The 22,175-nt window shown below is 41.8% G+C and overlaps 1 protein-coding gene across 7 annotated transcripts in view; it reads left to right on the top strand.

Moving 5' to 3' along the window:
* The window catches only part of STXBP6 (syntaxin binding protein 6), a 281,001-nt gene that overhangs the window by 53,390 nt on the left and 205,436 nt on the right, over positions 1–22,175 (top strand).

Below are 22,175 nucleotides of genomic sequence, written 5' to 3'. Positions count from 1 at the left end.
GAGGAGGAGAAGGCTTGTGTTTCTGGTTTCTGACTTGGGTGTCTGGTGGTGCTGTTTATTGAAGATAGGAACACAGGACTAGAAACTATTTATGGGAAGATGATTTCTTCAGTTTTGGACTATTGAGTCTGTGTGTCTGTGGTTTATCCAGGTGGAAATTCATTATGTCTGTCTGGGAAGAAGATGTAGATGTGATTGGTTTTCGGCCTACAGGTGGTACTTGAAGTTTTAGGAATGAATGAAATTACCAAGGGAAACTATAGAGGGTGGAGAGAAGACAGCAGAGGGCAGAACCCAGAGGAGTAATAGCATCTTGGGAGAGAACACAGTAGTGGAGAAAGGTTGATTGAAGGCAACTGTGAAGGTCAGAGAGGTTGCAACAGAAGATCACGGTCAATAGTTCAGGTGCTCAAAAGTTGACTGTTGGGTGTTGCTGGTGACTTCTTTATCATACTCATCTGGTCTGCCTATTTCTCATTGTTCTTTATGGGTGATTGTCTTCGAGAATAATGTGGGTCTGAGACACTGCAGCACACTCCTCAGCATCTGGCCTTGATGTTCTGCATATGTGTATGTCCATCATACGTGTTTGTTCCATTGAGTTAATTAGGTATCTGCAAACTCCAGCTTGTGGACTGGCCACTTGTTTTTGTAAATAACGTTCTCTTGGAACACAGGCTGCCTGTTCATTTATCTGTTGCCTGTGCTTGCTGTCATGCTGTAACAGCAGAGTTAAGGACTTCTGACTGAGACCCAGTGGCTTCTAAACCTAAATTGTTTACTATGTGGCTCTTTATGTTTGCTGACCCCTGGATTATGGTCTTGAAGCTGTTTTATGTAAGCTGGTAAGATTGTATCTTTGACTTTTTTTTTTTTAAGTCTGTTTAATATGTTTAGGGGCGATGTAAAGCATAGGACGTGCCTTCTTGAGATTGGTCAGTTTTATGTTTGGTATGAAGACAGCAGAGCCAAGGGAAAGAAAAGTTAACAGAGGGTCACAGCAGTCTCTTTAGCCTGGCTGCGGTGCTGAGTAATACCCTTATGAGGAAATCTGCCAGCCCAAAGAAGATGGGACAAGAGGGAGCATGGGCCTTAAAGGCATGCATTTAAGATGGGCCTTCTCAGCCCTGTGATATACCAGCCTCTGTGCTAGGTGCCTGGGTTAATTTAGGAGCTGAGAATCTGTTTGGAGACACAGACCCACAAGCAGAAACTTACAGTTGCCTAGTATGTGTCAGGCATAGTGATAAAGCTGCACACGTGATACAGAAGAGAGGCAGCTAACCAGCCTGGGGAGAAGCAGCAGGAGGAAGAATGGCCATACTGGGACAAGGCCACTGGGACAAGTAGCACCCCTTGGGTGCTACTTCGCCACGTGGGAGCTGGGAGAGGATGTGGAGGGGAGAGGAGGTGGGGTGGGAGCTCTACCAGCTCTGCAGTCGGAAGTCCTGTGTGAGAAAGAGAGCCCCTGCGGTTGTGCAGTCATGAGACAAGGCAGTACTCAGAGGTTTACTTGTCTGTCACCAAAGTTTGCCTTCTAGGCAAACTTTTTTATTTTTTAGCTGACATATTTAATGTGGTTTGAGTTTGTGGGAATCATAACCCTGAATTGGTTGATTTCTCACCGCCCCCCCCTTACATAAAGTACAGGCTGAAGTCATCTTGCATTAATATGTCTTTTGACTGGATTTGTCTTGCCTGTAGGGATGATGAAAGCTCAGTGAGCTGAGCATGTAACATAGGCGAGGGAAGTTTTTCTGTTTCTTTAGAACTCTGGACTTGCTGTTGTTTTACTGTCCATGACCCTCAATAATAAGAAATTACGTATTCAGGTTAATCTGACCATACTCCCCCAAAGGCCTGTGTCAACTCATTTGGCAGGTGTTAGGCCTAACATACGAATAGGGAAAGTGAGGTACATGCTTAGATTTGAAGTTGCTTGCCAATGTTCATTCCTTCCAGTAAGTTCTTTTGTCTGCATGTAAGAGTGACTCATACTAGTGACTCCAGGAAAATAGCAGTTTTTCATAACCCTGCGTATGAACTGGAAAACCAGGTGTACCCTGGAAGCTCTGGGTGTTTCCTTTCCTTTTCTCTCTCTCCCCTTCTTCTCTCTGCATTATCCACACCATCCTTTCCTCAGTCTACAGGTTGGTTTCCTCTATATCTTTGCCTTCTATGTGATCTGTCTTCTTTCAGCCTCTCTCTGCATCATGAGACAAAGCTTCAGCTCCCACCTCTACTGGCTCATTTGCTGTTTTCTTTTAGAATCTGATTGGCCCAGCTTCTCTTTTTAAGCAAGAACATATTATAGCTGGATCGACACTTCCTATGGCAGGGGCCTTTTCGTGTTCCACTCAGCTTGGACTGGGGACTGGGAAGATGTACCCATGTGGCTTATAAAAGCAGGCAGTTGGGTAGCTCCCCTGAGAACCATAAAGTGAGAAGCAAGGCATTCTGAGTCGTGACCTGTCCAGTATAGCCTTCTGGGCTTGGTTCATAACTCACTGCCTACGTGTAGTTCCAAAGACACCTTCTCCTAACGTAGCCCAGTCTTTATAGGTAAAAGTACACGTTCACTCAGCCTTTCCTAATAGGACGCACTCAAAAGTCATAGTCAGCTGCTGTTACATTGAGAAGCAGTCATGCGACCCCATCAGGCGACCTGAATCCCCAACTCTCAGTGATGTCCATTTCAGCTCTGGTTCTCTATGCAGTCTAGCCATTCTGGAACCCATGGACTAAACGTTACATGTACTACTCAACACACCCTGTTGTGTGCTCATTTTTTAAAAAGGGAAAAGAAATTTCTACCCCTTAATCTAGCTGCGAGATATATACATTGGTCACCAGCGCAGCCTATATTCTGTCTAGTGGAATAGAGTGCACATCCAGTAACAGGCAGCCTCCTGCTGGCATTGGGAGGCCAATGCTTGGACACAGTAAGATGTATTGGAGGAGCCCTGACTGCTAAGCCCTTGGCTTGCTGCCTTTCCTCTTCGCCTATGAAATGAGTTCCTTGATCTGTAAACAGCTACCCTAGACTTGTCTTTTAGGCTGTTGATTGACCTGTCTCTTTGGAAAGACCGATGCTGTGGATTCTTCTATTTTCTTCCTATGCCTTTCCTTCTGTTTTTCTTCTGTGTCTTTCCTTGTTGAATTCTGGTTGTGCAGGGTTTTTTTTTTTTTTTTTTTTAAATGAGTTCTTTGATAGTTATTGGTGTGACATAGCATAAAACTATCAGCTCAGTGGCTGCATCTCAAACCAGAATCTTTTTGGATTTTTTTTTTTCTTTCAGCTCCTGTTAAGAGTTTAGAGCACTCTAATTTTGTAATAGATAGAGTAGGTATCTATGGGGTTAGGGTTCTGTAATCAAGCTTGTTTATCTCTGAGCATTCTTTCTTGGCTAATTTCCATGTGGTTTCTGAGTTAATTGCATAGGGAGAAGAAGAAAAAAGAAAAATTCTGTTTTCCGCACTGTATTGATATGACTTTTGCATTTACATTTAATCATTTGCACTTCTATCTCAGTCAGTTCAGTGAGCTGTCTTTATATTTACATATCATTGAGAACTGTATGATAAATGAGAGGTAGAATTAGAATAGAGGAAATCAGCACAAATAACTAAGTACGTATCAAGGAATGGTGCAGCCATCAACCAACACCAAATAACCTCAAACTAATTAAGGTATTGGAGTGTTGTTTTTTTTTTTTTTTTTTTCCAGCATGTGTTATTTAGTCTTAATTTAGCTTGTAAAAGTTTCTGTTCCCAGCCCTGTCCTCTTTCTCTTCAGAGCTTCCCAGCTTTTGCTGTGTTGGAGTGGAGGGCTTACTAATGACAAGTGGATACAGGGGGATTTCTATGTTTATAGGAGCATGCATACACACACATATACACATAAATAGATACAGAATTAAAAAATCAAATTTGTAACAATGTGCAGTGTTAGGTATTTCCTACAAGGTATAAAACAGATGGTGATTATCCTGAGAATGATGGTTTAGCATCATGTCATTTATTGCTCTCTAGGTATTTCTGAAGTGAAGTGAAGTTGCTCAGTTGTATCCAACTCTTTGCAATCCCATGGACTGTAGCCCACCAGGCTTCTCTGTCCATGGGATTTTCCAGGCAAGAGTACTGGAGTGGGTTGCCATTTCCACAAAATCTAAAAAGTCTGCTGCATAGGCTATGAGCGAAAGGCCAGATATAATTGTATTTAAAAAATGCAAGTAGTATATATTTAAGCTCTCTGCATGAAGCTGGGGATCCTTAGGACAGCAGCGGTTATTGAGAGCTGTTGACGTGCGTGCGTGCGTGCGTGCGTGCGTGTGTGTGTGTGTGGTGCAGTGGGTGGATTAGGAGAAGAGAAAGCTGCAGGGTTAGTGTTGCTGAATCTTCCCAATCTTCAGGAGAAACTAGAAGTCTTTTTCTTGTTTTTGGCCACACCTTGTAGGATCCTAGTTCCCCGACCAGGAACCGAACTTGTGCTCAGCAGTGAACGCACGGAGTTCTTGCCACCGGACCACCAGGGAATTCCCTAGAAATCTGTCTCACATAAAATATGCGTTGTTTTTTTTAATTTATTCATTTCTAATTGAAGGATGATTGTTTTACAGTCTTTTGTTGGTTTCTACCAAACATCAACATGTATCAGCCACGGGTCTACCCGTGTTGGCCCCACTTGAACATCCCCCCCACCATCCCACCCCTCCGGGCCATCACCAAGTCCCAGCTTGAGTTCCCTGAGTCATGCAGCGAATTCCCACTGGCTGTCTATTTTATGATGATGTATATTTCCATGTTCCTGTCTACATACACCCGCCCTTTGCTTTCTCTCCTCTCCAGCCACGTCCACAAGTCAGTCTCAATGTCTGTGTCCCCATTGCTGCCCTACACACAGGTTCATCAGTACCGTCTTTCTAGATTCCATTAAAATATGCAGTTTTAAAATATACATGGGCCAAGAAAATTTATTCTTACAAAACTATCCATTGATGACCTCAGTCTATCCACTCCCCCTACAGTGAACTGGTGGCGATAAATGAACATTTTAAAAGTTCACCTTTTACCTCCCCTCCTCCCACATCATACTTAAGATGAAATGGACATCTGAGGAGTTTATATTTCTCTCAGCCACCTTTTTCCTGTAGCAGCTTACCTGACCATTCCCCCCAACACCACACAACGTACCTGGAGTTTCCCCTTGCTTTTCTGAAAGTGTGGAATGATCCTAAAGCTGAAACTCCAGTACTTTGGCCACCTCATGCAAAGAGTTGACTCATTGGAAAAGACTCTGATGCTGGGAGAGATTGGGGGCAGGAGGAGAAGGGGACGACAGAGGATGAGATGGCTGGATGGCATCACCGACTCGATGGACGTGAGTTTGAGTGAACTCCGGGAGTTGGTGATGGTCGGGGAGGACTGGGGTGCTGTGATTCATGGGGTCGCAAAGAGTCGGACATGACTGAACGACTGAACTGAATTGAGGGTCAGTGCAGAAATGAATGTGTACCTGCAGGCAGAATGCTGCCCTCACCTTAGGTCCAGCTGTGTCCATCTCTCCTGAAGTGTCCAGGGCACACCCTTCGCACAGATCCCAGATGTCAGTCCAGGCATCTGTCAGGTCATTCAAAGTTAACAGCTTCCATAATTTTCCATCAAGGTGGATCTCCCTGTGTATTCCCAGCAGGCCAACATAATTAAATTCTTTAATTACATTTCAAAGATAGGCTTAACAGAGTAAGCAGCTCCTGATCACCAGCTTCTGAAGGATTAAAGTACTCGCCTCTTCTGTGGCTGTGGAACAGCAGCATCAGATTCCTCATTTAGTCACGGGTGGCCTGTTGTCCTTGTCCTTCTCCTTGGCTAGACTCTTTCTGTTGGATAGATCTACCTGGTCTATAATCTCCATCCCTTATGCAAAGCCCAGATCTTGGTAATTATTCAGTAAACGTGTGAAGAAGGAAAGCTCCTGACCCCAGGTGGAATTTCTTTGTTACCTCTGATAATAAAGAACAGTGTGTGTGGAGCAGAAATAGTCATCAAAGTCAGATGGTTGGCCTCTTAAAAGGTGCAGAGAGCTTCAGCTCCACGTGATGTGGCTTCCCTTTCTGACTGTGAGTGGTGAATGATAGTGTTATTCTTCATCCCCTTGCTAATTACTGAGTCCATGAAACCAGTCTAAATTGATTTCTTTCAACTGCTGCACTGAATTGCTTGCTTGTGGCTGTTGTTCTCCCTGGGTTGTAAGGCCTGCTGTGACCTTAGTGGCCTGGTGCCTAGGACAGTGTTGCTTATTGGATGAGTAAGAGTGTGTCTTATCCCAGATCTGCTCTGTTCCTTGTGTGTGCCTTTTCTTTTCTCACCCGTCCCTTTTTTTAAAATGTCTGCACAGCCCTGCATCTCCCTTGAGTAACAACACTCCATCCACATTGGTGGTGGTGGTGGTTTGGTTGTTAAGTCATGTCTGACTCTTGTGACCCCATGGACTATAGACTGCCAGGCTCCTCTGTCCATGGGGTTTCCCAGGCAAGAATACTGAAGTGGGTTGACATTTCCTTCTCCAGGGGATCTTCCTGATCCAGGAATTGAACCCAGGTCTCCTGCATTGCAGGCAGATTCTTTACTAACTGAGCTACAAGGGAATCCCATATCCACACTGGGGCAGACGTAAATTGGATCCGTCATTGTTTTCTCTCTGAAGCTGATAGTTCCATATGGTGAAGCAGAGAGGTGCAGTGGAAACAGGACAGGATTGCAGGAAGCTAACTCGTCTCTTTTCTGGCTGAGTCTAGCAGAGTCATCAGAGGCAGGTCCCTTCTCTGAGCTGCATTCTGTTTACTTGTCCAGGAGAGACAATGATAGCTCCTTCATAAATTGGGAAGATGAAATAAGATGTCACTGGTAGAAAATGTTATAAAATGCACTGTGGTATGTATATGCTTTTGCAGATAAGCTGACATGCTTACATGCTTTTCTGCCTTTCAAGGTAGGAGCAGGCTGACCTATGGAGCTCATTTCCCTCCTGCTTCATCCTTCATAACAATCTTGTGAAGTAGGTGGCACTGCCCCATCTTAAAGATGAAGATACAGTGCTCAGAGAGACAGAATTCTACTCAAATTTATTCAACAAGTAAAGGCAAAGACAGAGTTCAGACCTGATCATCTGATGACAAATCCTGTCGTCTTTTCACCACCCAACATCTGTAAGATTGAGTGTAGAGGGGAAGTGACCACTGTGTCCCGGTTCCAGATTCTGAATGGTGAGCTGGATTACTTGTGCTTGAATGTCTGTGTAATTTGTTAATGTGTGACACTAGTGTTAATCTGAGTTAGTCTTAGAGTAGTGTTCAATTGATAGGTTTTTTTCTTCCCTATCAAACATTGCACAGCTGGTTAGATCAGAAGTTAGCTGTTTTCTAGAACATGCTGATTAAGAAAGGGGTTGACATTGAATGACAGAAGAGCTGATCGAATGGGGCAGAATCTGCATTTGCCTATGGACCTTGAGTTTGACCTGGATTTGTAGGCTGTTCGGTGGCAACCCTGATGCATAGAGGGGGGATGCCTGCCTTCCCACTCATCCCTCTCACATGGAGATCACTGTTGATTGGACGTTGGATCCTAACCAAGGCATTCTAGTTTGTTGCTTCTGGGGAGTCTGAAGTGAACCTGTAGAGACTCTTCAGTTACCCAACAGGACCTTGTGCAGCTGTGTGTGGAAATCAGGATAATTCCGGCATTTCTGAGAGCATTTTAATAGAGCACTGATTACAGATTGCAGGCACCTGGTGGTGTTTTTGCACTGAGGCTAAGGGTGCAGTTCTAAAGACAAGAACTGGGCCTGACATATTCCTATTTTCCTCTCCTGTTGTTTCCCAGGGCCTGGAACAGGCACTGAGACACCCTTACAGCGGCTCATCCAGGTTTGGGACATGATTAACATGTGCTTTCAGGAGACCACCTCCCCCTGCCCTCCAATCCAGAACATTAATTCCCAGGCTGGTAATGGACTCATGTCTTTGCCCAGGGCACATTCTCCTTCCGGTGGCTCAGAGCACTGATGGTGGGAGGGGCTCCTGTTAGTTGGGGTCAGCACAGGGCCCTGTGGCTTCAGACTTGGCCCAAACAATTCTGTGCTTCTTGGACTATCTCAAGCTGTTCCACCTGGGCAGCCATCATTGCTTTTGGACTTAACACCAAACGAGAAACACAAACTGTGAAAATTCAAGGGGGTAGAAGGTGAGAGCCAAAAGTTGAGGTTGCGAAATCTATGGGCCAGGGATATTCTAGTCCAACACTTAAGTTCATGCCAATTCATAAGAAAAAGAGGACGAATCAGAGAAGAGTCCCCACAGCAGTAAATGATGTTTTCTCTCTTTCTCTCTCCCTTCTGACACACCACACGTTCTCACCTTCCACAAACTCAGGATTACTGTCGTCACTTGTACTTTAAGGAGCATCACAGCAAAGTGGAGAACAATAGTGAGCCCTCATCTTGGCCTTGGCACCCTGTATGATTTGGATATTACCCTCTGGACTTAAGTTTTCGTACGATTCGAGGAAGAGAGTTGAATGAGCTAGAAAATCACTAAATCACTTCCAGCTGTTAAATGTGTAAGCGTAAGAATGCCCACATACCTACTTGCTCACGTCTTTCAACTGAAGTATAGGCAGCTGATTGGTAGGGCTCCTAACAGTGTCAAGCAGTGGTGGTTGATTGACTCATTTGGAAGGTCTTGCTGAGATCTTCCTCAGTAAAGTCAAGTGGATAGAATTCCTCTTGCCAGCCTTTCAAATGGATGAAGCCAGGAGCTTTGCTGTTGGGGAAGCAGCTAAGGTTGCCTGAAGCACTGGCAGTGGAAGATTGAAGGTGCAGAAAGTGTGTGTGGCAGGAGGTACCAAGGAGGGTCCAAGTTGTGCTTTTGAAATACCAGAGGGGGTAATACAGCTCAGGAAGTGGAAAGAGGAGTTTCCCCTGAGAACAAGCAGAAATCTTTGAAATATGTGCCTTTCATTTTTAAGCCTTTTCCGGTTTGGAAAATAGCCTACAAGGTTCATTAAATAGCCTGGTGGCAGCCATCCAAGATCCTCCTGGGAGCTGACTCCTGTTGTAAACGGCTGGTCTCCAAAGGAGGCTGACGAACAGCTGTGGTGAGGCTTCGGTGGGCACTGTCCTATTTATGGAGATAGAAATTTATCATAAACTCTCTCCATTAACATATTCTTAACTCCCCAATTTTTCATTTGTGGAATCAAAACAAGCTCTATTCTGTCTAGATTACATGATCCTATTTGCCAATTTCACAGTGTGACCTGCACACCCCAGATGAACAGATATCCAGAAAGGACTTCAAACTCCGGCCTGATTCGTTATCTTTGTAGTGGCTGGGCAGGGATGATAACTCGTCCAACCGAAAGCAAGGCTGATCAAAGGCAAAACTGTGAAGCAGATGAATTTGTCTTGATCTACTAGGAATGTGTTTCTATCTCATCTCTCTCTGCCTTTTTTGTTTCCTTGATAGGAGATAGTGAGGTAGGCCAAGACTCCGAGGATCATGCTTCCTAGGTTCAGATCCTAGCTCTGCCCTTGAAAAGCTGCATGATCTAGAGCAACTTGCTTAGCTATCCTGAGTCTTAGTTTCCTCATCTGTAAAATGGATTCTCACTCTCCCCTCTCCCACATATAAATGTATTAATGAGGACTTGCAAATACCAAAGTCTTTTGTTTAATTGTATGTGTCTCCTATTGGAATTTGAGGTAATGGGAAAAGCTGGGAGAGAATCTTCAGCACTGTTCAGATTATATTATGTGCTAAATCACTTCAGTCGTGTCTGGCTCTTTGTGACCCTATGAACCATACCCCCAGGCTTCTCTGTCCATGGGATTCTCCAGGCAAGAATACTGGAGTCAGTTGCCATGCCATTCTCCAAGGGATCTTCCTGACCCACACTAGGGATCTTCCTGACCCACTTTAGGGATCTTCCTGATGCCGGATCAAACCCGCGTCTCTTGTCTGCTGCATTGGCAGACGGGTTCTTTACCACTAGTGCTACCTGGGAAGCCCATTTAGATTACATTACACAGACACAAAATCAGGAACTTGACCCTTGGGCAAACTGATTAAAGTTGAAATGCCAATCCTTGGCTCAATCCGTATGAGAAGTTTAATGACCTTATGGGCAATCACATTTGTAACACTGAGTCATTGAAGGACAGAGTGCCTTGTCTTTGAGGTTGACAAGGTAAATGTGTCTAACAGCACTGGATGTGTCACATTTCTTCTGCGTCCCTCATTGCTCTGAAGGACATAATGTCAGAGTATAACACTGATAAAACATCAATTACAGAAAATGAATTGAACTATCTCAAGAAATTATAAAGTGACAATATTCTCCAAATAAGGGATTCAAGGAGGAAATGCTCTCAGAATTGATATCTGGAGACTATTTTGAGAAGGTTTGCTCTGATTTTTAGATTTTTAGAAAATCTGTAAACTTGTTTTAACTACATTTTCATTTTTTGTACATTTTATACCCTTAAAAAATTGGCCATTGACCATCGGCATTAGGGCTTCCCAGATGGTGCAGTGGTAAAGAATCTGCTTGCCAGTGCAGGAGATGCAAGGGACATGGATTTGATCCCTGGATTGGGAAGATACTCTGGAGTAGGAAATGGCAACACACTCCCAGTATTCTTGCCTGGGGAGTCCCATGGACAGAGGAGCCTGGTGGGCTCCAGTCCACGGGGTCTCAAAAGTGTCAGACACGACTGAGCATACATGCAATGGCCAATTGGCTAGTATTATGTTCCAGGTGTGTTCTAAAATATAAATAGCTAAATCAAGAGAATTTATAATTTACCTAAGATTTGAGTTAACAAATATAAAAAAGGCTCTGTTATGCTTTTATCTTCAGTGTCAAGGAAGAAAAGAAGCATTCTAATTCAGCAAGCAGTACCAAGCATGGCACACAATTAAAATGTTGATTTTCGTGGTGTCAGTCCTCATGTGGCTTTGTCCATATTTGGTGGGAATAGATATGTCTATTATGAGTGCTGTCTATAAACACTGCTCTCAGGCCAACATATTGTTTTGTTAGTTCGCCAGCTAGCTGTTGGGTACCGCAGTGACATGAGTACTTGAAAATTGCAAAATGCCAACAACTGGAGGTTCTTTTAGTTTGTTTTCCCTAAACCCTTTCTTTGATGAGCCTAAATTCATTTTTAAGGCCTGCCTCACACTTTGGATCAATAATCCTGTCATCATGCACACCCCAAATTGCCCTTCCCTTTGGTACTTTATTTCTCCCCATCACTTCAGAATTGCTATATGGGTACTATAGAACTAGCTTAGCTGGTCCTGGAAATTTAAGCTTGTGCATGTGGAGGTTCTATTACAGAATAAATCCTTCAGCAAATCCTCTGAATGGCATGTTCCCAGCACCCTTTTTTTGTTGTTGGTAATGTTATTTTTTTGGCTTTATCATATCATCTGTTAAAGTTAGGGAAGTGATCTCTAAGGCAGCTAAAAAAGTCCACCCACCATGTAAATAAACTTCTGTAAATACAGGTCCTGTGATCTGGGTGCAGAGTAGGGTTTGTTCTTTGGATATTAAGCCGACAAGAAGCATGTGCTTACTGAACATATAAACAAGGAAAGAGGAGAAGACAATAGTCTAGATTTATAATTGAAGCAGACATGAGTCACTGGCTTGGAGGATCCTGTGAACGTAATGTCTTCTACAAGAGGAGGGTTAGTATACACATGGAAGAGAAAGCCAGCCAGGTCTTAATGGTATTTGGTAGCCTGATGGTAGAAAAGACCTTCCTCTTGTCCTTCCTTAAAGAGCCAAGGGTCACGACCAGGGTTGCTGTGTGTGGTTGTACTATTTTTGCAGTGGTCCTGATGCTGGGAAGGATTGAAGGCGGGAGAAGGGGACAACAGAGGATGAGATGGTTGGATGACATCACTGACTCAGTGGACATGAGTTTGAGTCATCTCCGGGAGTCGGTGATGGACAGGGAGGCCTGGCGTGCTGCAGCCCATGGGGTCACAAAGAGTTGGAGACAACTGAGCGACTGAATTGAGCATGGAGTGTGTCTGAGGGAGCAGATACAGGATGACGTCTGGCTGAACTTCCGCTCACAAGATTGTGGGCCCTAGCATGTAGCTACATTTGCTCAGAGGAAAGGTGGCATTTTCTTCTCACCAGAATCACTTCCAGGCCTGGCTGGAATCATTCACAGCGTCTGCTCTCCTTTCTCACAACTCACTGAAGATGTAAATTTATCCTCTTTCACCTTTGGGGTTCCCAACACCATGTCTGGACAGGAGTTGAAAAGAAAATAGGGCAGACTGATCATTGGGTCTCAATAAAATACATTTTGCTATGCCTTCCAGTTTGGGGAGAAAGAATGCACCTCAAAAACAATTTTTTTTTTTTTCTTAAGGAACACACAAGTCAAGTTATAGTGGAATAAAAATACTGCTTTTCTTTGTTTCAAAATACAGAGATAATCGGATTAACATTTTGGCAGACTATCTCCTAGAAACCTCCTTATGCATATCAATACACACATACAAGTTTGTATTCATGAGCTCGTTTTCTGTTCTGTAACTTCTGTATTATGTCAGTCATTTTTCCAAATCACTATCTTTAAGTTATTTGATAATCCATCATTTGGAAGGGTTGTGCTTTACCAATGACTTGAAGTTATTTGATAATCCACTGATTGGAAGGGCTATACTTCATTTTACCAATGAAGATTGGATATTGATGAGTATTTAGGTTGTTTATAATGTTTCACTCTTAAAAATGGATCTGAAGTAAGCATGCATCATCTCTAATACATACAGCATTTCCTTTTTCTCTAGTAGTGGAGTTGCTGATTTAAAAAAATTTCAGTTCAAATACTAATCTCTGTAAGAAAGTAATTATATCTCTTCATAATCCTTAGATCAATAGGGGTGGGTTAAAAATGGCATAGTTTTTCATTTATAAACACATACACCTAAAGATTCTAATTTACAAAAGGAGCAAACTTTGCAAGATACATTTAGCTGCAATCTTGATTGTGTACTTGGGATTGTGTAGAGGTGTTTTATAAATCATGAAGTGCTGTACAAACCTCAGTGACTCATTACTAGAGCTTTACAGAGCATCTGCCATGTACTCTCAAAACATGTTTATGGAGTCTTTATTGTATAAATAATTCACTAAATACAGATTTTTTTTTAAGACAGTGGTTCTTTACCTGGTTATTCAGTAGAATACATCAAAGATATCAAGAAAACAAGTCCCAGATCCTCCCCTGCCCAGATCACCTGAATCTATCAGGACCTGGCATCCCAACTGATGTCCATGTACACAGTCTTTGTTTGGCATTCCCCCCTTAAGATATTTTTTGGTCTATCTCCAAATATTTTTTGTAACAGAATAGGGAATGCTTTTAGCTTACATACTTAAAATTTTTATTTTTCCTGTTTGGAAGTTTCTGGCTCCTTCTAGGATATTTCTAGCAGATTTTCTGTATGACTTATTGATTTAATCTCAATCTTTGTAAATCTTGTTAAGTCTCAAATTTGGACTCTTGGCTTGTCTACCATCCCCATCTAGTTTTGTACCATTGTCAAACCCATTCCTTAGCCCTTGTTGTTTCTACCAAAAAAGAATGATGAACTTGTAGTGACTGCAATGTTCAACTTTGAATGTTATAACCAGATTAAAGTTATCTGTCTATTCTAGTGGCTTATCTAACTCACTTTTTAGATTCTAAGAACTTTCAGTTGAGAGTAGTAGTTGAACTGCATGAAAAAAAATGATAGATTGAAACATTAGCCTAATTTATTTAATTTATTCTCACGCTTACATGTATGGAGAGACTAAAGTTTTTATCCTGAGAACTGTCTAATCTAAGAGTAAAGTTGTATAAGTAGAAGTAGAATTGCATATTTATTAGGTTGGTACAAACATAATTGTGGTTTCAGACTGTGAATTTTAAATCCTTAAAACTAGGCTCACATATATCTTTATTAATCAAAATAGGAACCGTTACAATCAACACATTCTTGCCAATAATAAATAAGTTTGCTTATACCTGTAGTGTGAAAATCCTTTCTTCAGGATTCGATGAACTCCTGGAAAACATTTTTTCCCTCCTACTGGTTTGTGGAAGCATTTTCCCTGCAAAAAGTTGTCGAAATGCTTAAAAAAGTGGTAGTCAGTTGCTGAGAGTTCAGGTGAGTATGGCAGATACGGCAAAACTTTGTAGCCCAGTTCGTTCAACTTTTGAAGTGTTGGTTAAAAAAACTAGGAATAAAACTATCATATGATCCAACAATCCCACCCCTGGGCATATACCCTGAGAAAACCATATTTGAAAATGACATATGTACCCCAGTGTTCATGGCAGCACTATTTGCAGTAGCTAGGACATGGACGCAACCTAAATGTCCATTGACAGATGAATGGATAAAGAAGTTGTGGTGCATATATATGAAGGAATATTACTCAGCCATAAAAAAGAACACATTTAAGTCAGTGCTAATGAGGTGAGTGAACCTAGAGCCTATTATACAGAGTGAAGTAAGTCATAAAGAGAAAAACAAACACAGTATATTAGTGCATATATATGGAATCCAGAAAGACGGTACTGATGAACCAGGGCCACAAAGGCAACGCAGACTTTATGGCCGTGGGAAAGAAGGAGAGGGTAGGACAAATGGAGAGAGCAGCATGGAAATGTAGACACTAACATATGCAAAACAGTCAGTGGGAATTGGCTGTATGACTGAGGTGACGATTTGTTGTCAAACTGAGGCTCTGTGACAACTTAGAGGGATGGGATAAGATGGGAGGTGGGAGGAGGCTCCAGAGGCAGGGGACATATGTACAGCTATGGCTGATCCATGTTGGTGTGTGGCAGAAGCCAGCACAATATTGTAATTATCCTTCAGTTAAAAATAAATTAAGAAAAAAACTGCATTCCAGTATCAACCGACAAACTTCAACAATGCAAAAACCATGGTTACTTTTGCACCATCCTTGTATAATAATCTGGAGAAGGCGATGGCACCCCACTCCAGTACTCTTGCCTGGAAAATCCCATGGACGGAGGAGCCTGGTGGGCTGCAGTCCATGGGGTTGCTAAGAGTCGGACACGACTGAGTGTCTTCACTTTCACTTCTCACTTTCATGCATTGGAGAAGGAAATGGCAACCCACTCCACTGTTCTTGCCTGGAGAATCCCAGGGACAGGGGAGCCTGGTAGGCTGCCGTCTCTGGGGTTGCACAGAGTCGGACACGACTGAAGCGACTTAGCAGCAGCAACAGTATAATAATCAGTAACCCTTACTTGAGTATACTTTTTATAAAGTTTATAAATTTACTTGAGTAAATTTTTATAAAGTAGCTAAATTTGACCTCACATTATCTCATTGGTCTTATGACACCAGAAAAAATAAAATTGATTTTTACTGCCTAACAAGTTGCGTATTTTCTTGCTACTAAGTGATATTTTTTGACTTTGGAGTACAATTACCATTTTTAGATTATCTCTAAGTTTAATGATTGCGTGATAATGTCTCACTTGTAACACTGAGTACTTAAATACTATGAAGTTTAAGGGAAGCAATTTAACATTTCTCTAATTTGGCTTCAGCTTGTATAGCATTCCACAGCTCCTTGTCAAGGAAATCAGGACTTGAAGCCTCTCTCTCAGGACCTGAAGCCTGGAGGAGAAAAAGTTGAATAGAGTGAAACTTGAATCATATTTATCCTTTAGGATATTACACTGGACAGTGTAGAGGGACAGTGGAAGCAAGATAGAAGTGGTTCCATCTGGTGTTCTATCACAACACCAGATTACTTGTGTTGTCATAGCAGTGCCCTAGATGCCCTTTTAGGGGGCATCCAAGTCATTCAAACCAGGGATGATGGAGATGCAGACCAAGGTTGAGGTTGCGAGGATGGAGAAGATCTGGTGGAGCCCAGAAATACTGAACTGGATCTACAGACCTCGGTGATTGGTTAGTTGTTATGGAGACTTGGAGGTTTTGAGAGACAAGATGGAATCTAAATTAACTCTTAGAGGAAATGCTCAGTTGCCAGCTAGACACGTGGATTTAAAACCAGAAAGGCAGTGGGAGCTGAGTGATCAGTGTCATCTAGTTAAAGGTGAAAGTCAAGGTGCATTTGCGGAATTTCAAAAACTAAGTGCCAGCGTACAGAAGTCCTATCTTAGAGAATAACCTTATTTCTCTTATTTATCAGTTATTTGGGGTCACCTCAGATTTCCCATGCACTAGGGGAGACCAGCTAATTCCACTGCCACCCCCCCATTCCCCCGGCAAAGTTTTCCTGGATGTATCCTGTTTGCTGTTAACTTGGAGACTTCTTAAAACTTAGTATCAGCTGGTTTTGAGTATATGTACCTCGGGGTTAAGTCACAGTAACAAGTTTGAGAGGGTGAAGTCTAAAACCAGGCATTCTGGTTACTTGTTGGCATTGGGCATATGATTGTCACATAGACCAGATTACTTGTGTTGTCACAGCCAGTGCCAGAGATGATCAGAAGATTGCATGTGAAGTGTGGTGAGTGAATGAAGTTTAGATGAATCAGTTATCTAATAATCTTAAGCTAAATAGGAGGTATCTCTGTTTGACCAGAGGTGGCCTTTACCTCTCATGTGAGAAATATTTAAGCCCCATCGGCTGTACCACCTTAGATCCACCTGCAGGATAATGAAGGCACTGCCACAGGGCATCTGCAGTTTTAATAAGTCCCTACCACCCCTCCTTGTCCCCTGAACACACAAGGCAAGTGCCAGTTCGAGTACCAGAAACCGAAAATGTTCATGTTGGAGAACGAGAACATCTTACCTCGCTGCCCTTTAACTTATCATCTGCCTCCTCTGTGAGGTCCTTGGAGTTTATAACTCCTCCTGGAAAGGAGGATTTCCTGGCTCTTGGAAGTGGTGGAGGATCATCTCAGTACAGTAATCGTGTACTGACAAAGTGGTTATCGGTTAGATGGCTTAAAGAGAGAAGAAGATACATGAAAAGGCTTGAGGGAGAAGAAAGCCAACTGTGATTAGTTTCTACAACTACCACTTAAGGCAGCCAGCCACTTTGACTTGCAAATCATATTGTAGGCTGGTTTCTTGGATGGGAAAGCTTTGTAATTATAGCCTATAGAAGCTGTGGACCAGGAAGAGAGAGAACTTTCATGGGTTGTAGGGGAGGAAAAATAATTTTACTCTTCTGCATTCTTAGCTGCTAGCTAAGCAAAAGTTATTCAGTCGTGTCTGACTCTTTGCAACCCATGGACTGTAGTCTGAAGAACCCATTGGCTCTTCTGTCTGTGGAATTCTCCAGGCCAGAATAGTGGAGTAGGTAGCCATTCCCTTCTCCAGGGGAACTTCCTGACCCAGGGATCAAACCTAGGTCTCCCACATGGCAGGCAGATTTTTTATCCTTAGCTGAGACCCCTGTAATAAAAGACTAACAAGAGAAAACCCATCAGAAGTTTATGAACATGTACACCTGGTATGTACCTGGGAGATACCCTGGAGAAATGAGTAGTTCCTGAGACAGCTTAGAATGTAGGATTACATACCATCTTGGTAGGGAAGAGGGATTGGGTGTAGACCTCTTCAGTTCAGTTCAGTTGCTCAGTTGTGTCCAACTCTTTGCGACCCCATGTATTGCAGCACGCCAGGCCTTCCTGTCCATCACCAACTCCTGGAGTTCACTCAGACTCACATCCATCCAGCCATGTCATCCTCTGTCGTCCCCTTCTCCTCCTCCCAATTCCTCCCAGCATCAGAGTCTTTTCCAATGAGTCAACTCTTCGCATGAGGTGGCCAAAGTACTGGAGTTTCAGCTTTTGCATCATTCCTTCCAAAGAACACCCAGGACTGATCTCCTTTAGAATGGACTGGTTGGATCTCTTTGCAGTCCAAGGGACTCTCAAGAGTCTTCTCCAACACGAAAATGATTTTTAGAAAAAGTGAAAGGCCCTTACAGGACTCGATGGGAGGTATGACAGTTGGTGACAAAGTATGTCTAAGTGTGTGTGGACTTCTAGTTGCCTTTCCTGTGACAAGAGTCCATCTTTCCTCAGGGATGAAACTCCTGGAGAGGGAATTTATGACAACTGAGTTCCTTTGGAGGATTTGTCTTTAGACAAATAAAGGAAATTCAGAGGAAGCCTCTCCCCACATTTGCTGTTTATTCTGATGCTTTTGGCTCAAAACAATCAATATACTAAAGCAGCATATTTCTATCCCCCTTCAGGGTCACGTAGATTGAAGTGACACTGGTCAGAGGTGTACCACTGCTGTGTATTCATCTTGATTTTCTTACAAAGGGATCCAGCCGTGGGCAGGGCATTGATTTACCAGCAGGAAGATCTAAGACCTGAGAAATCTGCTTGGCTGAATGGAGAAAAGAAGTCCTCTGCATCCTCTTCCTGTCCTCATGAGAATACACTCTTCCATCCCCACAGTTCCTCCTTAGACTCTCAGTTTTTCACCTAATCAGGTGTCAGGATGGCTGCCGGAGGACCAGTTAGAGAGTTGATTAAAACTACAGCTCCCAAGATTGTGACTTGGTGGGGGTAAAGGAGGGGCCCAAGGGTCTGCATTTTTGAAAAGCTGTCCTTGCCAAGTTCAGATGTGCAGTCAGGTTTGGGAGACACTCATAGATTATTTCTATGAAGCTACATTAGTGTCCCTTTTACTTTCTGATTCATTCTCTTCTAATCCGCTGTCAATTTCCTTTTCCAGAGGAGCATCAAAAACATACACATGTGCTCACAGGCGTGTTCATGTCCTTGTCCTGAACAAAAATTTTAAACAGTTTCTAAATGGAAGGCTATATCTACTCAGATTCTGCAAGAGTGTCTTCTGTTTTTCTTATCTTAGAGAGTTAATTTAAAAATTCCATTTTAAGTATTCATTGCAATTCAGGCACCAGAATAAGTGATTTGCACTCATTGTTCATCTAATTCTTTCAGCCCTTCCATGAATTAGGTGAAGATCTTCCCACATGAGTGAACTGAGAATCTGGAATTTTAAGAGGTTTACCCACATATAGGTCTTCAGTTTTGAAAATAAAATTTGAACCCAAGTTTGTTTGATTCCAAAACTTGTACTCATTGAAGTTACTGGTTCTATTTTTCCTCTTTTTTTTTCTCCCTTTTGTTCTTGGCCACTGAATATCCATATGAAAAAGCAACACAAGGTCATCTCCAGTTCTTACTAGTTTTTCAAAAGATGAGCAGAATTTCCTATGAGTTTGTTAACACGTGCATATTGCTTTTCTTTCTTTTCTTTTTTCTCTTGACAGATTTTGCATAATAAAATGATAGCCTTCTATTTCTTTTAATCACAATTTTAGAAAAGTATGAATTTGAGTTGGAAAAGCAGAAGCCTTGCCATTGCTGGGAAGGCGCTGGTCAGAGAATGCCTGATGAGTTTGGAAAGATGACTTTCTTCAAACTTCTTAGAAGTTTGAAGCCACTGTGCTACCATTGGCTTTCTTATTCGTGCATCCCCAAGTGCTGAGAGGTGAGAGACCTTGGAGCTAAAAAAAAAAAGCTTGTTTCTCTCCTTTAAAAAAAAAAAAAGTCCCTGTAAATTGTAATATCCTGCCTAGCAAAGTCATAGGGTAAATCACAGTGGGAGAAATTCTGCTTGCTGACTTCTTGGAAATCACGGGATATCAGTTAGAGGTCAGCATATCAAGAAATTCTGTCATCATTTTGTACTCAGCTAGGATGAAGAACCCGCTGACAATGATAAGATACCATGATCTGAGCACATCGACCTGGCCACAGATCTGTATTGAAGGATAGAAGGATTTTTTGTTGTTGTTTAGTAATAAACACCAACACTTCTTATTCTTTATTCTTGGTGCCACTGAGAAAACCTACTTACAGAATTGAAAGCAGGAGAAATTTCTTTAACCAGGGGAATGTTCTTCTTCTTCTTTTTTTTTTTTTAAATATATCTCTTTCCTTCTACGAAGTTACCGATGTGGACCAGTTATAGATGGACAACTGTGTTGGTAACATTTGTGAATCTTGCATTTTGAGGGATGTTCCATGTCTTCCGTCATAAATTGTCTGGATTTAAGGGAAATCTTTAATATAATCAGTAGTCGACTCCTGGAGAACCAGAAGCCTGTCTTAATTACTTCTTATATCTCTAATCCTGAGCACTGGGGTGGCATGTGATAGGTGTTTATTTACCGATTGCCTCATTTGGAAAATTCATCTAGTCTTCTGTTTTCAGCATCTTGCCACATATTCTTCTTCTTCCTCTCTCTTACTCCATATTTGTGTGTGTGTATCAATAGATACAGTTTTATAACATGAATATTTTGCTGAATCACTTGATATTAAGTTGAAGACATCATGACATTTTACCCCTAAATACTTTATAACATATCTCCTAAGAACAAGGACATTGCCAACATAACCAAATGTTATAATTTCATTCACAAAATTTAGCATTGATACAGTAATATTGCTTAGCACATTCAGCTGTTCCTCGGTGGCTCAGCAGTAAAGAATCCTCCTGCAGTGCAGGAGATACAGGTTTGATCCCTGGGTTGGGAATGGAGAAGCAAATGACAACCCACTGAGCAGCTCTTTTGAGCTGCTGTTGCCATATATAGCTGTATTATTGATCCCTCTGCAGGATCTCTGAACACTCTGTACAGCCTGCATGACCTCTGCATGTACACTCTGTACAACCCATCGGCCTTCTCTGCACCTTTAGTTCTGATTTGTCATTTGTTGATCAAATGTTGATTACTGATTAAGATATTGACAATGTCTAGGATGACTGGGATGATGGCATAGAAAACATTGACTCGTTTATTCAAGTTACAGTTGAGTTTTTGGATGATATACAGTTAAAATTCAGATTGACCTTGAATGTAATAGACACAAATAAGCATAATTAAGACCTTTAGGGAATACAGCTTTGGAAACTAAATATAGCATGGGGACTGTGTATATGTGTAACTTTGAGGGATTGGGGAGAAAGGGGACCCATTGTGAGTCAGCAACATGCTGCTTTATTTTCTTAATTATTGGGCACACAGTGCCAGTTAACCACAGGAGCATAGCATGTGGGAACTGCTGGGTAACATTTTCAAAATACTTGGCATTGGTCAGATATTTTTTTCGAATTATGTGTCCGCTTTGACTTAAGGAAACGGGAGAATTTGTCGAGGGTCCAGAGCATGGCAATGAGAGGCAGAGGAGTCCTGGAAAATAGGACCCATTGAAAGAGGCTAATAAATAAGGATTAATTACTTAGCTTGATCCAAAGCAGCTGAAGGGTGATTAAATTAATGGTCTTCTGTTGCATATATAGTTATTATGAGGAAGATGATATAATTATTTCCTCTACGAATAGAATTAGGGAAATTATATTAAATTATATTAAAGTTCAAGGAGATTTCAAAGTGAACCTCTTGACTTTAAAGATTTCTTGACAGTGGAAAGATTTCTCAACTGAAAATGGTGAAATCATGGTCCTTGTAGAATGGGAAGGGGGTGGGTGCCACCTGCTAGTTAGAGTCAGGTGCAGTTGGGGTGAAGACTGGCACACTTTCTAGATCCCATTTTGTGCTGTTCATCTCTTTGTGTTGAATTTGTCATTTTCAGCAAGTAAATCTGTATTCCTTTTTTGTTTGAATTTTTTTTCAGTTATTATAAATGTGAAGGCCTTGCTTTTAATGATTGAAATATAATGCATTTCAAGCAAGTGAGAGGTTGAACCACAAATTGAAAATTACCTTAACTGCAAATAAACTTGCTGTTCATTTTTTTTCATTGCAGTTGATTTACAGTGTTTTAGGTATACAATGAAATGACCTAGTTACACACACACACACACACACACATATATATATTCTTTTTCAGGTTCTTTTCCATTATAGGTTATTATAATATATTGAATATAGTTCCCAGTGCTATATAGTATGTCCTGGTTGTTAATCTATTTTATATATAGTAGTGTGTTTCTGTAAATCCCAAATTTTCGATTTACGCCTCACTACCCCTTCCCCTTTGGTAACCATATGTTTGTTTTCCATGTCCGTGAGTCTATATGTTTTATAAATAAGTTCACCTGTACCATTTTTTATTTGGATTC

This window comes from Bos taurus, chromosome 21, assembly GCF_002263795.3.
Source record: "Bos taurus isolate L1 Dominette 01449 registration number 42190680 breed Hereford chromosome 21, ARS-UCD2.0, whole genome shotgun sequence".
Taxonomy (NCBI): Eukaryota; Metazoa; Chordata; class Mammalia; order Artiodactyla; family Bovidae; genus Bos; species Bos taurus.
The sequence above is the reverse complement of the archived record's forward strand: the minus strand, read 5'-3'. Positions and strand labels throughout refer to the sequence as shown.